The 13,568-nt window shown below is 44.3% G+C and overlaps 1 protein-coding gene and 1 long non-coding RNA gene across 4 annotated transcripts in view; one reads left to right on the top strand and one right to left on the bottom strand.

The window, feature by feature from the left end:
• Window positions 1–2,292: 2,292 nt before the first annotated feature.
• Window positions 2,293–7,269, bottom strand: LOC103664197. Its single transcript, XR_568942.1, has 3 exons — window positions 7,198–7,269; window positions 2,949–3,061; window positions 2,293–2,396 (listed from the first exon to the last, which is right to left on the bottom strand). It is a non-coding gene; the product is annotated as an uncharacterized LOC103664197 (long non-coding RNA).
• A 1,603-nt stretch (window positions 7,270–8,872) lies between these two features.
• The window catches only part of PTER (phosphotriesterase related), a 66,423-nt gene continuing 61,727 nt past the window's right edge, over window positions 8,873–13,568 (top strand). Inside the window, exon 1 of one of the 3 annotated variants that reach the window (XM_040645369.1) lies at window positions 8,873–9,609. The gene's annotated coding sequence lies outside the window, so the exon portion shown is untranslated. The remainder of the gene's footprint in view (window positions 9,610–13,568) is intronic. The other 2 variants (XM_008692035.2, XM_008692034.2) reach the window with 2 other exon arrangements.

The following is a 13,568-nucleotide window of genomic DNA, read 5'->3' as shown; positions in this document are numbered from 1 at the left end:
ATGTGCCTGGGGCACCTGGTGGCTCAGTCGGTTAAGCATCCAACTCTTGATTTCAGCTCAGGTCATGATCTCAAGATCTTGAGCTCAAGCCCTGAGTTGGGCTCCGCACTGGGCACGAAGCCTGGCTAAGATTCTCTCTCCCTCCCCCTCTGCCCCTCCCCCACTTCTCTCTCTCTCTCTCTCTCTCTCTCTTTCTCTCCCTATCTCTCCCTCCCTCTCTAAAAAATAAGAAAAAAAAAATACCATGTGCCTGATATTCAAATAGGACTATCTGTTAAAGCGTCCACAAATTTATGCACCTTATGTTAAAAAAGATAGTTCTGTATTAAAATGACCACATCATCCTCACATCCTATTACCATGAAAACATCAGCATAATAAAATGCTCTATTTTAAGGGACTTTAAGAAAAAGAATGTCAAAATCTAATATAGATGTTTTCCTATTACATCAGTCACTATTAACACAAATTCTAACCTTAATCTCACACATATGCCACAATTATGGAGTGCTTTCTGACTCACTCGCTCTGTTTTTGTAACGTTAAGACCTTTCTCTGGGACCTCAGATTCTTTGAGTTAAGAGCGCTTTTGAGTTTGCTTATTTCTCAGCGGTCAGCGATTTTTAAAAATCCCAGCAAATGTCGTTTACCTCCTCCCGAGAGAAGAGAGTTGGATACTAGATTGTTTTAAGATCTTCTGACTCTAAACATCTGATTCTGTGACGATCCAGGGAAGCGCTAGCTTGCCTTTCCAGCTTCCCTGTTCTCTAAGCATCTGGTTCCTTCTTTATACAATTGAAGAAAAAGAAGAATGCATGGGATCCGGACTTATTTTGCTCCCTAACTTCTCACTTCTTTACTTTTCAATGGGAATCACCAGCCAACCACCTCCTACGTCATCCCATCTCTGCTACACACACACACACACACACACACACACACACACACACAGCATATAAGGGGTCTGGCCTCATGGAGTCTCTGGCTTAGGTCCAATTTTGCTCCTGCCGATGTGTGCCAGTACTCATTCTCTTGTCAAGGTCGGAACAGCTAACGTTTCTTGATGCCTTTGCTATGTCCTGTGCTAAGCACTTAACTTGGATTACTGGGTCATTATTTCTTAGCATTTGGGTTTTGGAGTCAGCCAGTCCTAGATTTACATCTCAGGTTAGCCCTTTATCAGCTATGAAACCTTGAGCAAAAAGAATTCACATCTCTGAGCCTCAGTTTTCACATCCATAAAATGGGGGATTATATAAACATAAAATCTTAAAAATGGTGACAAAAGGCTACTGGAGTAGAGACTGGCACACAGACTGTCATAAATGTAAAAAATGTTATTTGCTGTTATTATTATTAGCATTACTGCCAGCGCCATCACACTGACCAATATTCCCAAATCCTTGCTCCTAGGCTCCTTTCCTGCAGCTCTGATACTTGATTTTCTTGCCCCCAGCCTGCATGTCAAAGCCCTTCTCCTGACCTTCTGGACCCTGGGCTCGCCACAGGGGTGATTCCTTAGAGTGCTACACCCTGAGGCCCACCTACGCAGTTTACTTTGTTCTACTGCTATGTCTGACCTCTCTGTACTGAATCCCTCACCGCACCTCCTGCCAAGAACACTCCCCCGGTACCGTTCCAAATAAGACACACACAGAGCCCTCACCCTTAACCCACACACAATCCCTACGAAGGTGCAGGGTCTCTGCCATCCTCCACACACAAATTCCATCGCTGGTCCCAAGACAGCCCCTTCAATTCCCATCGCCGCCCAGCCGGAGGGAGCACGTATCAAATCTGCTAAGTCACGTGGCCGAGCCGAGCTGCCAGAGAGGCTGCAAAGTGGATCCGAAACAGGGTGGCCGTGAATCCTGGTGAATTATTAGTGCGAAAGCAAAGAAGCACAGATCTTTAGGACAGCCAGCAAGCTGCCCTAGGTGGGCCACAGTATTTTCATTTCCCATGACTCAGGGAAATTAAGTGGTCCCACAGCCCCAAAGTCAAGGAGCCAGGAATTGAAATCGGGGCTTTCAGACTCGGGAGCCACGTCTGAAGGTATCTGGTTCCCCACGTTCGCTGAGAACATAGCTGCCTTGGCACCCCCTGTCAGGAGATGTGTCCCGGATTTCCACCCCCATCCTACCTGGAAGAGTGAAGCAAACTCTGCTCTTTGATTATTTTAGCCGCAACATGGTTTTTATATACCCTCCTATAATTTTAGATATCCCAGTGTAGCGTTACTTCTCTTAATATTTACGAGGTGACACGATCAAGCCAACTACTCACACAGATGAATTCTTTAAGAACTAAGGTTGCAAAGGCCGTATTCCTCACACCGTGCAAAATACTTCAAACCATGATTTCAGCAGGTCTCTGAAAAGCACTTTAAACTAATTCTGTGGGGAAACACACACACACACAATCAAAAACATATCTTGAAATGATAACAAGGAAATTATCCACACTCCTTAAAGAGAAAACAGTCAAATTATTTGAATTATAAATTCAAGCCACTGCTTTAACGTTTCCTTCAAGTCCACATTGCTTTTTTTTCCAACATGGAGACAACGACTATTTGGTATTCTTCATGGACACGTATGCCTGGGCTTACAGTTAATGAATAGCTTCCCTGCTGACTTTTTTGGGCTTAATTTCATTCTGTTTCACTCAGCTCTCAACACTGTATTTATTAGAGATCAATAATCGCATTATTGTGTGCTAACAGATGCCACTCACACTTAAATGATTCTCTCAAGGATTTGGGAAGCCATTTAATATTAATTATTAATATTAGCTGGCTAAAGGTCAGTGGTTTTCAAGTGGCCTACGGAACCACCCCGTTCTCTTACCAGGACAAATACCATATTAATCAGGGTCGACTATCTGCTGTAACAAATGATCCCCACATCTCAGTGGCTTTAGACAATAAGAGTAAATTTTTCACTCACATTCTCTTAGAGTTAGGGTTGGTAGGGGGGCGTTCTGCTCCACATGGCCATTCAGATACAGTCTGCTTCTCTCCGATGGCTCCATCTTCCAGGTCCTAGGCATTCTCTCCGTCCTGGCCATGAATGGAGAAAGAGTGGAGGATGCTGGGTGGGTGGGAGGTTTTTGGATGGGCCCTTCTGGGTGTCACTTCTACCATATCCCATTGGCTGGCATGGACCACACGTGCCTGCAAGGGAGGCTGGGAGGTAGCAGAGCTATACGCCCAGGCAAAGGAGGAAATGGCTTTCGTGAGCACCTCGCCACCAAATAAAACTGAGTCTGTGTTACAAATACCGAAAGAAACTGCTAGGCAAGAACAAATACTAGGGAATTCAATTTAAAAGGTTTTTTTTTTTAATTAATGATGATATAATTGAAAATTATGACCTCTTATGCATACTAGCCAATCTAGTGAGAGTAATAGGTGTTCTAAATTTAAGTTAACTTTTTACAAGTTATTTACAAGCAGCTGTCTAAGGTCGAAATTTTTTTATTATGGTAAAACGTTCGTAACATAAATTTTAACATTTTAACTGTTTTTTAAGTGTAGAGTTCAACCACATTAAGTACACTCACACTGCTGGGCAACTGTCACCACTGTCCACCTCCACACATCGAAAGTCTGTACCCATAAACACTGAACTACTCCTCATTCTCCCTCCCCCCAGCCATCCGGGGACCACCATTCTACTTTGTGTCTTTATGAATTCGACCATTTGAGGCACCTCATATAAGTGAAATCATATAGCATGTGTCCTTTTGCATCTGGCTTATTTCACTTAGCATAACACCTTCAAAGTTCATCCATGCAGTAGCCTTATCAACGTTCCCTTTAAAGCTGAATAACACTCCATTGTAAGCATCCACCACATTTTGTTTATCCATTCATCCACCAATGAGCCCTTGGATTGTGGCCACCATATGACTATTGCGAATAATGCTGTTATGAACATGGGTGTACAAATATCTGTTCAAGTGCCTGCTTTCACCTTTTCTGGCTACACACCCAGAAGTGGAATTGCTGGATCATTTGGTAATTCTGTGTTTAACTTTTTGAGGAACTGCTCCACTGTTTTCCACAGTGCCTGTGAAAGTCATAATAGCTCTGCAGACAAACTTGTAATTGGCTTCAACAAAAGGTTGTCAATGACTCATTTGTAAAGGTACAGTCCCCATTAAAAAGTTTCCTGAACTGGGGGACTAGGTGTTTTCAACTAGCTCTTTAAGAACTAGACAAGTTTTAATTTCATTGTTCCTTTGTTTCTAAGTGAAGTAATAAAATATACTGATTAATTAGTTGTATTCTCTGGGATGGATAAAGAATAGGAATTTGATCAGAAAGCGTGTGTTGAAAGCTCTGTTCTAACCCTCTTGTGACATTGGTATCTAATAGATTTCCTGGAAATGATGGGACTAGTTTATCACACTATGACTAAGAATTAAACCAAGAAAATCTCTGCAGCGCTGTCAATTTTAACTTCCAATTAACAATTAAAACCTGACAGCCACACCATTTGCGAACTGATATCGTTGGTTGTGCTTTGTTTCTGTGGCTCATCTGATAATTATCTGGATTACTTCATATTTTGACCTCTTCAGATTTTTTTCCCCATACACTATTTTTGTGTAAATATTTAAAACAACTAACTAGAGTGATGAAAACCTGAGTGCTTTCCAGAAGTCTCATCCAAACAGTGAGGGGTTTGGATGTTTGGTTTTGATATCATTCTCTCCGCCAATTTCGGGTTTCTGAGTACAGGTACTGTCAAAATTCAAAGATACTATAAAAATGAAAAGCAGGTACTGTGGAAATGAGAGCACATTTGAACTAAACCCTTCTCTGAGAGATTGATTTGGAAACCTTTGGTTCCTTAATAATATGATTTTTAACTTGGCTATTTCATCACAGGCGTATGGCAGTACATTGATATTCTAGGTTTCAAAAAATATCTCCAAGTTCCGCTTTTCCAGGACGAAAGGCTGAAAAATGAAGTTGGGCACAAGGTTTGATACCAGATTATCATTTTTGACAGCAGAACATCACAAAAGACCCCTTTCATCCACTCTTGTCTGCGTATCCCCAGGGCTAGTGGATACTGGGGGCCAGTACTGGAGAATGCTTATTTTAATTATTTTTCAATAAGATAGCACTTGGTGCTTAGCCAACAATAGCACTTAAATCACTTATGATGTGAAATGAAGTATACAGTATATCCTCTATGCCACCAACATCGTTCACTGTGGTTCACTGGATTTGCATGGATTTCTCTCCCCTTGTTTGTGCACATGTGCTCACAATAGTTTCATAAAGTTCCTGATATAAGACACTTATATTATTGGGGCACCTGGGTGGCACAGCGGTTGAGCGTCTGCCTTCGGCTCAGGGCGTGATCCCGGCGTTATGGGATCGAGCCCCACATCAGGCTCCTCCGCTATGAGCCTGCTTCTTCCTCTCCCACTCCCCCTGCTTGTGTTCCCTCTCTCGCTGGCTGTCTCTATCTCTGTCGAATAAATAAATAAAATCTTTAAAAAAAAAAAAGACACCTATATTATTAATTTGAAGTTTCTTTGAAGGTATTTCAAAGAGAAATAAAATCTAGACTAGTTTCTCTTTAACACTATCTTTCAAGGAGTCAAGCCAAAGAAAGTAGGAGCCTGCATGTGAAATCTATCACAAATCCTGCAACAATGAACGCAATAAGAGGAGTGGAGAGTTTAGTAACTTCCATAAAAGAAGAGCTCACGTCATTTTTAAACATGGATCTTGTGTATAATGTCACATCTTGCAGCACAGACTACCAAGATGAAGAGCATTATAAATAATGGACTTTGAGGTCTCCCCTCAACAGCCATTGTCAGGTACACCTTTATATGGCTTCATGGTTGCAGCATGAACGAAGTGTTAGCCAGCACTGAAATCACTCTAGAAGCTTCCCTCGATCCAGCTAGTCATTACATAATCTCAGTATGAGCCCCAGTTATTCCTAGTGCTATCCAGCTCTCTCAATACTCACCCCTCCAGAGTTCTTAACCTCTGCATTTATTCTCGTCTCTCCTCCTCTTGGGCCCTATTTTTATCCCCTTCCGTGTTCCTAGGATTTGAGCGGCGACCATCCTTAAGGACCATTGCTCTCCTTCAGTTCTGTCTCCCTGCCTAGCCTTTACCAACCAACTTCTCATAGTTTTACCCTTCCTCACATATGTGCGCACACACACAACATCATTTCCTTTTCTCTTCATTCTCTGACTTAAATAAATCGATTACCTAGCCTTCTATCAAAGTGCCCTGCTCTCAACTAAGAACGTGTGGTGTACTGACATCGACCAAAATGGGTTCTAGTCCTGGCTGGGCACAAGGTACTTCTCTCTTGGGATCTGTTTTCTCATCTGGAATTGGAGGAGAAAATGATCCTACCGCAAATAGGTTGTTCTAAAAATCAAGAAAGATAACATATATGCATCCCCTAGAGTAGCAGAATTGGCCTCACGAAACACTAGATATTCTTATTTATTCTTATTAATTATTATTAAATGTTTACCTTCCTTTCAAATGGCACCTGGATATTCTTCCCATCTGAGTCCTCATCCTCTTTTTCCCAGAATTCAGGATAAAATGAATTGAATACATGTATTGCATGGTGCACTGGGTGTTATACGCAACTAATGAATCATCGAACTTTACATCAAAAACCAGGGATATACTGTATGGTGACTAACATAATATAATAAAAAATACGATTATAATAAAAAAATGAATTGAATACAGTGTAATACTTAAAGGAATTACTGTGTATTGACAACTGTTTCTAGCGTGGTTTTTATGACAGATGCACTCACTTTCACTAAGCCAGCTGCCACAGGCGGTGCTAAGGCCAGTTTAAAAACTATTCGGTACGGACTTTGTAAAGATGAGAAACCTCAGGCCCCGGGCCATGAAACAGTGGAGAAAAAAACCCAAAGTTGCTTTGTATTCAGAATGATGATCCAAGTCTTGTTTGAGATACTACATTGCCAGTGCACCCCTCTGATTAGTAATCCTTGGAGGAAACTAAAATCGCTACTAAAGCCTCCATGTTCCAGGCTTTTCTATAAGGCCTACAAGGCCTACTATCCTGGGAAAATGCAGCCGCTTCCTTTCCCCTTGGGGATTCCAGCCCCTAGTCCTTTTCCTCCCAGGGCATTTGGGGGGTACCTACAATAGACGCTTACACAGAGAAAGCGGGCTCCCAACTCAGCCGCTGATCGGATCCTGCGGGAACCAGCTCTTTCCCCACTCCAAGGTTAGGGCAGGCCACCTGCCAGACTGATTGCGGACTAGGCCTGGAGGCGGGCTGGGGCGGGTCCTGGCCCCGGCTGGGCGCGGCCTAGGGCCAGATGGGGCGTAGCAGGGGCCGCAGGGCGTGACCTAGGGCTGGGTGGGGCGTGGCCGGGTCCTGCGGAACTTGGACCAACGACCCCGGGGCGGGGAATAGACTAGGCCAGAAGGGGAAGTGGGAGGGGAGTGGGGAGACGTTGAAGGCCTGCAAGCTGGCCCTGCTGAGGGTCCCGGGGGAGAAGGCGGCGCGCAGCGAGAGTCCCCCTGGGGAAGGGAGGTTTAAAGCAGCCCGCTCTTTAGCAAGCTGCTGCGTTTCCCCAGATGCGCAGGGAAAGCTGCAAAGACGGGGGTCGCGAGGCTGCACGAAGCCTAGGGGGCTGGCCTGGGCTTAGATGCAGCTAGTAGCCCCAAAGTGTAAAGTCCAGCGAAGCCTGTGTTGAAACCTGAGGCCGAGAGTCCCGCGCGCGGTGAGGCCCGAGGGCCTCGCGTGGCGCGAGCTCAGCGTTGCTCGACAGAAATGCTCCGCAGTTGTCAGTCCGGCAGCTGCGCTGGGCTGGGGGCTTCTCTTCCATATTCGTCCTCATTTGATAAGCTTTGAAATCATACCTCTAAGCGTGGGCCTCGGCCTTGCCCTTTATTTTATCGTCTCCTTGTCTTTCTATCATAAAGATACTCCAAACACACTTAAGTGCGCCTGCCTTACGGGTAGGAACGCCGTATTTACAGCCGCAGTGTTGTGGTATTTGTGAAGACGCCTCAGGTGCAGTGACCCCTCCGAGAGGGACACATTTATAGAAGAGAGCTTCTGCCTTGTATAAAAACGTGTCCATTCGTCCTTAAATCACCGCCACAGTGGAGGAAACTGACAAGCATTTACTTCTATCCTGAAAGATCATCGCTTTCATTGTCAAATAGAATGAACGTCAGGGAGGAAGGAGCCCTGAGACTTACGACACCGCCTTGGCCAGTTACGTTTTATTTTGCATAGACAGCAGGGGTGTGCAGCAGTTATCCTAAAGTCCTGATGTAATTCCGGAAAGAACTAACCCCCTTTAAAAAGAAATCTCCATGCGCACTACAAAGAAAAAAGAGATCAAACAACTTGCACTGGATAGCAAGATAGCAACTTAATTTTAAAAAGGATAATTCGAACACAAAATTCACAGCGTGCTACTTTATGAAATTATGTTTTTCATTTGTGGAGGCTAGCTGTTGTCTTATTGTTATAAAAGTTATTAAAATATCTGTAATATAGATTTAGGGCATAAAATAGCAAAATGCATTTTATTTCCATTCCTTGATCTTAGAATCATAATAGGAATGCCCAAGCCCCCCCCCCTTATATATTTATTTATTCCAGTTCGTAAAAGCGAATCGCCAGGGGTCTTCTTTGAGCTCTGTGCACCCTAACACTTCTCTATGACTGTGTTCTCGTGTTACAGAGGAGGAAGGTAAGGCACAGAAGGTTAAGCCACACGGCTGGAAAGCTTAGGGAAAAAATCCATGTCTTCTAACTCCAAAACCTGTGCCACCCTGTACTTCTGGTTTTCACAAGTCTGCCCCTGTCCAGCAGGAACTAAAGGTACACTGGTGGAGGGGGCAGGAAGCGAGGTGGCTGGCTTAAAGAACTCTGAGGACCCATGAGTGGAACCTAATTCTATTTCTGACTCCAGTTCTGTGACTTTGTACGAGTTTCTTGTCTTTTTTGGCACATAAAAGTAATTGCTCTCTAGGTCTCTACTAGATCGAAAAACCTATAGATCTGTGAAAACAAGGCTCTGCTTTTACCATTTAATGATATTTTTGGTCACGCTTGGTGTCGAAATTACAGAGTTGGCAGGAAAGGTTGGTTTAGTCATTCAGTAAATGTGTAACGTATAGCTGGACACGCACTGGGGCTGCTACGATGCAGAACAGGACAGGTGAGGATTCTAGCCTCTAGGAGTCTATATTCTCGTTGGAGGCACAGAGACCTCAGGAAACAAAGAAAGAACCAACAAACAAATTAATTAACCAACAACTACAAACTTTAAACAGAAGGCTGTGATAAGGGAAAATGGAGCGGGGGTGGGGGGCACTTTGCATGTGGTGGTGAAAAGGAGTCCTCACCAAGACCTTCTGATTTAGAAGGACGAGAAGGACCAAGTGATGTTCATTACTTTCAGTGGGACCTGCTCGGGCAAAGCAGCCATGAAGGAACTTGGCATTATCTAGAAATTGCCAGAACGTCTTTGTGACTGGAGCTGGGGCGATTGGTTCCAGATGAAGTTGGAAAGACAGGGCAGCACGAGATCCTGCAGGGCCTGGTAAGCTCTCTGGATTTTCATCCAACAGCAATGGGAAGCCACTGAAGGGTTGTGGGCAGGGGAGTGCCACGGAGGTGGCTATGATGTAGCCCAAACGAAAGATGGTGGTGGCTCAGGCTGGGGTAGTGGCGGTGGAGACGGGAATGTGGAATCTTCAAATGTCACTTTACCAGTGGGGCCTTCCCGACAACCACATTTAAAATAACATTCTAACACCCCCCGAACCCCCTGGCATTCCCGTCCTTCCATTCCTTTAGTTTTCCTGCATACAACGTGTTCCCATGTGACATACTATATATTTTGTTTATGCATTCTTTACTCCTTCCTATAAGAATGTCAGCTATGTGAGGTCGGGGTTGGCATGTTTTATTTATTGCTGTTTCTTCAGCCCCTGATGCTATGCCTTATGCAAAGTGGGCTCTTCATCCATTTTGTTGTAAGGATGGATTTGATAAATGCTTTGGATTTTGATTCTATAGAACTTGCTGATGAATGGGAGGCGGTAGTGAAAGATAAGGAGAAGCCAAGGATGATTCTCAAGATGCTGGCTCAGAAACTGGGCAGATGTAGATGTTAATTAAGAAGAAGAAGGCTAGGGAAAGAACACATTGGGAATTGGGGTAGGGGAGATGGAAAGTTCCATTTGGTGCATATTAGTCTGTGATGTGTGCATGAGTTATCTATTACTACACTTAAAAAAATTATCCTAAAATTTAGCTGATTGAAACAACAGCCATTCGTCATTTCAGTTTCTGTGGGTCTGGAATTTGGGCATGGCATCGTTGGGTTTGTTCTGGCTCGGGGGTCTCTCATAACGTAACAATCCATCAGCCAGGGCTGTGGTCATCTCAAGGCTTGACTGGAGCCATAAGTTCTGCTTCTTAGCTTCTTCACATGGCTGTTGACAGATATCGGCTGGCTGTTGGCCAGAGACTTTAGTTCTAACCATAGGGCCTCTCCGTAAGGCTACTCATGATGTGGCTCCCCCTCAGGGCAAATGTTTCAAGAGGGAAGAGAACCCAAGATAGAAGCCATTCTTTTTTTTTTAAGAAAACCTGATCTCAGAAGTAGCATACTGCCACTTCTGTTGTTTGCTGTTGATTACACAAACCAGCCCTGGTGCAGTGTGTGTGTGTCTGTGTGTGTGTGTGTGTGTGTGTGTGTGCATGTGTATGTGAACAACACAGGGGTATGAATACCAGGAAGGATGGAGTCGTTGGGTGCCATTGTAGCATCAGCCTTACCACAAGGTCTCTGAGATGTCCCAGGGGAAATGTGCTACAGGCTGGTGGGTATATTATACTACAGCTCACGGGAGAGATCTGGGCTATAATTACTGGGGAGTCATTAATCATGATATATGAAGCTGTTGGAAGTGTATCACAGGACCCGAAGAGAATATAGGTAGAGAAGGGAGGAGGACCCTGGACCCAGTGCCCAAGAGCCCATCGTTTAGAGGTCAGTGGAGGAAGAGGCAGCAAAGGAGATGGCCAGAGAGGCGAGAGGAAAACCAGCACAACGTGTTCTGGGCGTGACTGAACTGAAGGACAGGTTTCACTGGACAAGTTTCCCTTCCCCACATAGGGCAGAAAATAGCTTGAAAATGGCTGAAGTGAAAAGAATTTCTGAAAAAATGCTATTTAATATAGTTTGAAGTGTGACCCAGATAAAAACAGAGAAAAGGAGAACACATATATGGGTTAGAACATTTAGAGTCTTGAGAAATCTATGTCTACATCCTCAGTGCCCTCTTGGTCTGGGAGTATAGTTGGTAGAGAGCCTCTGTGTGAGGATTTTAGAGGTTACTCTCGGAATGAAGCTTGAAGACAAAATAATGAACTATATAACATAGGAAGAACTACTGACCTCAGAAAATGCCCTTTCTTCCTTCCAAATGCTTCCTTCCAAAACCATATGGGGAGTCTTTCTCCTCAAATTTTTTTTTTTTTAAAGATTTTATTTATTTATTTGACAGAGAGAGAGGCAGCCAGCGAGAGAAGGAATACAAGCAGGGGGAGTGGGAGAGGAAGAATCAGGCTCCCAGCGGAGGAGCCTGATGTGGGACTCGATCCCAGGACTCTGGGATCATGCCCTGGGCCAAAGGCAGACGCTTAACGACTGAGCCACCCAGGCGCCCCTCCTCAAATGTCTTAATAGCCCAGTGAGCCATCCAGTAACAATGGGAAAATTAATTCCAGATTAAGTGGTGTCTGTGCTCAGTAGCCCTATGAACTCCACTGTTAATAGAAGGACCTACGATGGTTGAATATATTTTTCACACACCAAATGTTCTTTAGGGTGTATTTTCAGTAGTCCAAGTTTTTCTAAAAAGACTTTCATTTTTTAAAAAAGACTCTCATTCATAGACATCCTCCCTCACTTAAAAAAAAAAGGAAGAAGGAGAAAAATAAAATACCTGCTCCCACCTGACCACCTGGCCTACACTGGCTCTGTGGTTCTGAGTCCTCGTTCATGAAAGCAGCATCTGCCTGAGTCCACCTGCTTCTGCCTGCTCTGCATGGGAGTCTGTCTGTCCCCTTCCAGCGACATATGGCCATGTGACTTGCTTTGGCCAATGAAATGTAAGTGGAGTGACACGTCGCTTCCAGGTAGATGCTTTGAGAGCCAGTGAGAGAGGTCTGTCACACTTTCCTTCCCTCTGCCACAGTGGCCACCAATTTTCTAGATAGTGGCTGATCTGTCAGCTTGGATCATTACAAGAGGACACTGAGCAGCGCCCCCTGTCGACCTGTGTTAGACATGTAGTAAAAGCTAGAAATAAGCTTTTGTTGTGTTTGTGCCCCAAGATTTGGGGGTTAGTTTGTTACCACAGCATTACCTAGCCTGTCCTGACTAAGAGACTCAGGTGAGAGCTGAGCCACATGCATCCAGGGATTACTGATTTCCAGTTGACCAGACACAATGGAAGCCGAAGAGGGAAGGTGCTGTGGAAGGCTTGCTGTTCTGACTAACGCTCCCCTTGCTGTTGGGGAGACCGCAGGCATACTTGTTTCCATCATGCTCAACTCAGCTTCATGATTTTAATCAAAGGGGGCAAAATGGCATCTAAGTGTTTAGTTACACCCTGTAAGGGCAGCCGTTATTAAAATGTAAAATACAGAAAGGCTCGATGCCGGGGCGCCTTGGTGGCTCAGTCAGGTAAGCGTCTGCCTTCGGCTCAGGTCATGATCCCGGGGTCCTGGGATCGAGCCCCACATCAGGCTCCATGCTCAGCGGGGTGTGTGCTTCTCCCTCTCCCTCTGCCTCTCACCCTGCTCGTGCTCACTCTCTCATGCTCTCTCTCTTAAATAAATAAATAGAATCTTAAAAAAAAAAATAGATGATTCTTCCCAAACGTGATTATCCGTGGTTGCATTTCAGAAATGATCTTGTCACCAAAGGACATTTGAAATGCATCATCCGTAAGCATTTTTTAAAGCAGCTTTGATGATTTTAAATATGATTTCCTGGCTATCTTATTTTTGAGCTAGGAGCATCAGACCTAGGTTTTGCTCTCAATGTCCTAGAGGCAACGTGTTCACACGTCTACTCTGAGCTAAACAGAAGCAAAGCAGGGAACATTTTGCTTTGGGCAGAGCCAGGCTGCATTCTTAGGGATATTGGCTATAAATCCATTCTCCCTAGAGGTTAACAATCAAAGTTCTCCCCCTCTCTTACTCAGACGAGTGATATGATGATGATAAATTGCTTGGACATGACTGCCCCAAGCACTAGTGTGATGAATTACGTTGTTGAGGGCATGACCACAGATTCTCCATTGTCAGTCTGCAACATTGAATATTGGCAGGATTCATAAATAGCCTTCTGCCAATTTTGGTCACCGCTTTGCATATTAAGTTCTCTGTTTTCACAGGTCATGGTTCTTAGTTCTTAATCAAGTCTGTCTTTCCCTGAATTCACTCAACTAATCAACCTTTTGTTTTTTTTCTCTTCCCTAC

The sequence above is a fragment of the Ursus maritimus genome, unplaced genomic scaffold (assembly GCF_017311325.1).
Source record: "Ursus maritimus isolate PB19 unplaced genomic scaffold, ASM1731132v1 scaffold_31, whole genome shotgun sequence".
Classification (NCBI taxonomy): domain Eukaryota; kingdom Metazoa; phylum Chordata; class Mammalia; order Carnivora; family Ursidae; genus Ursus; species Ursus maritimus.
The sequence above is the reverse complement of the archived record's forward strand: the minus strand, read 5'-3'. Positions and strand labels throughout refer to the sequence as shown.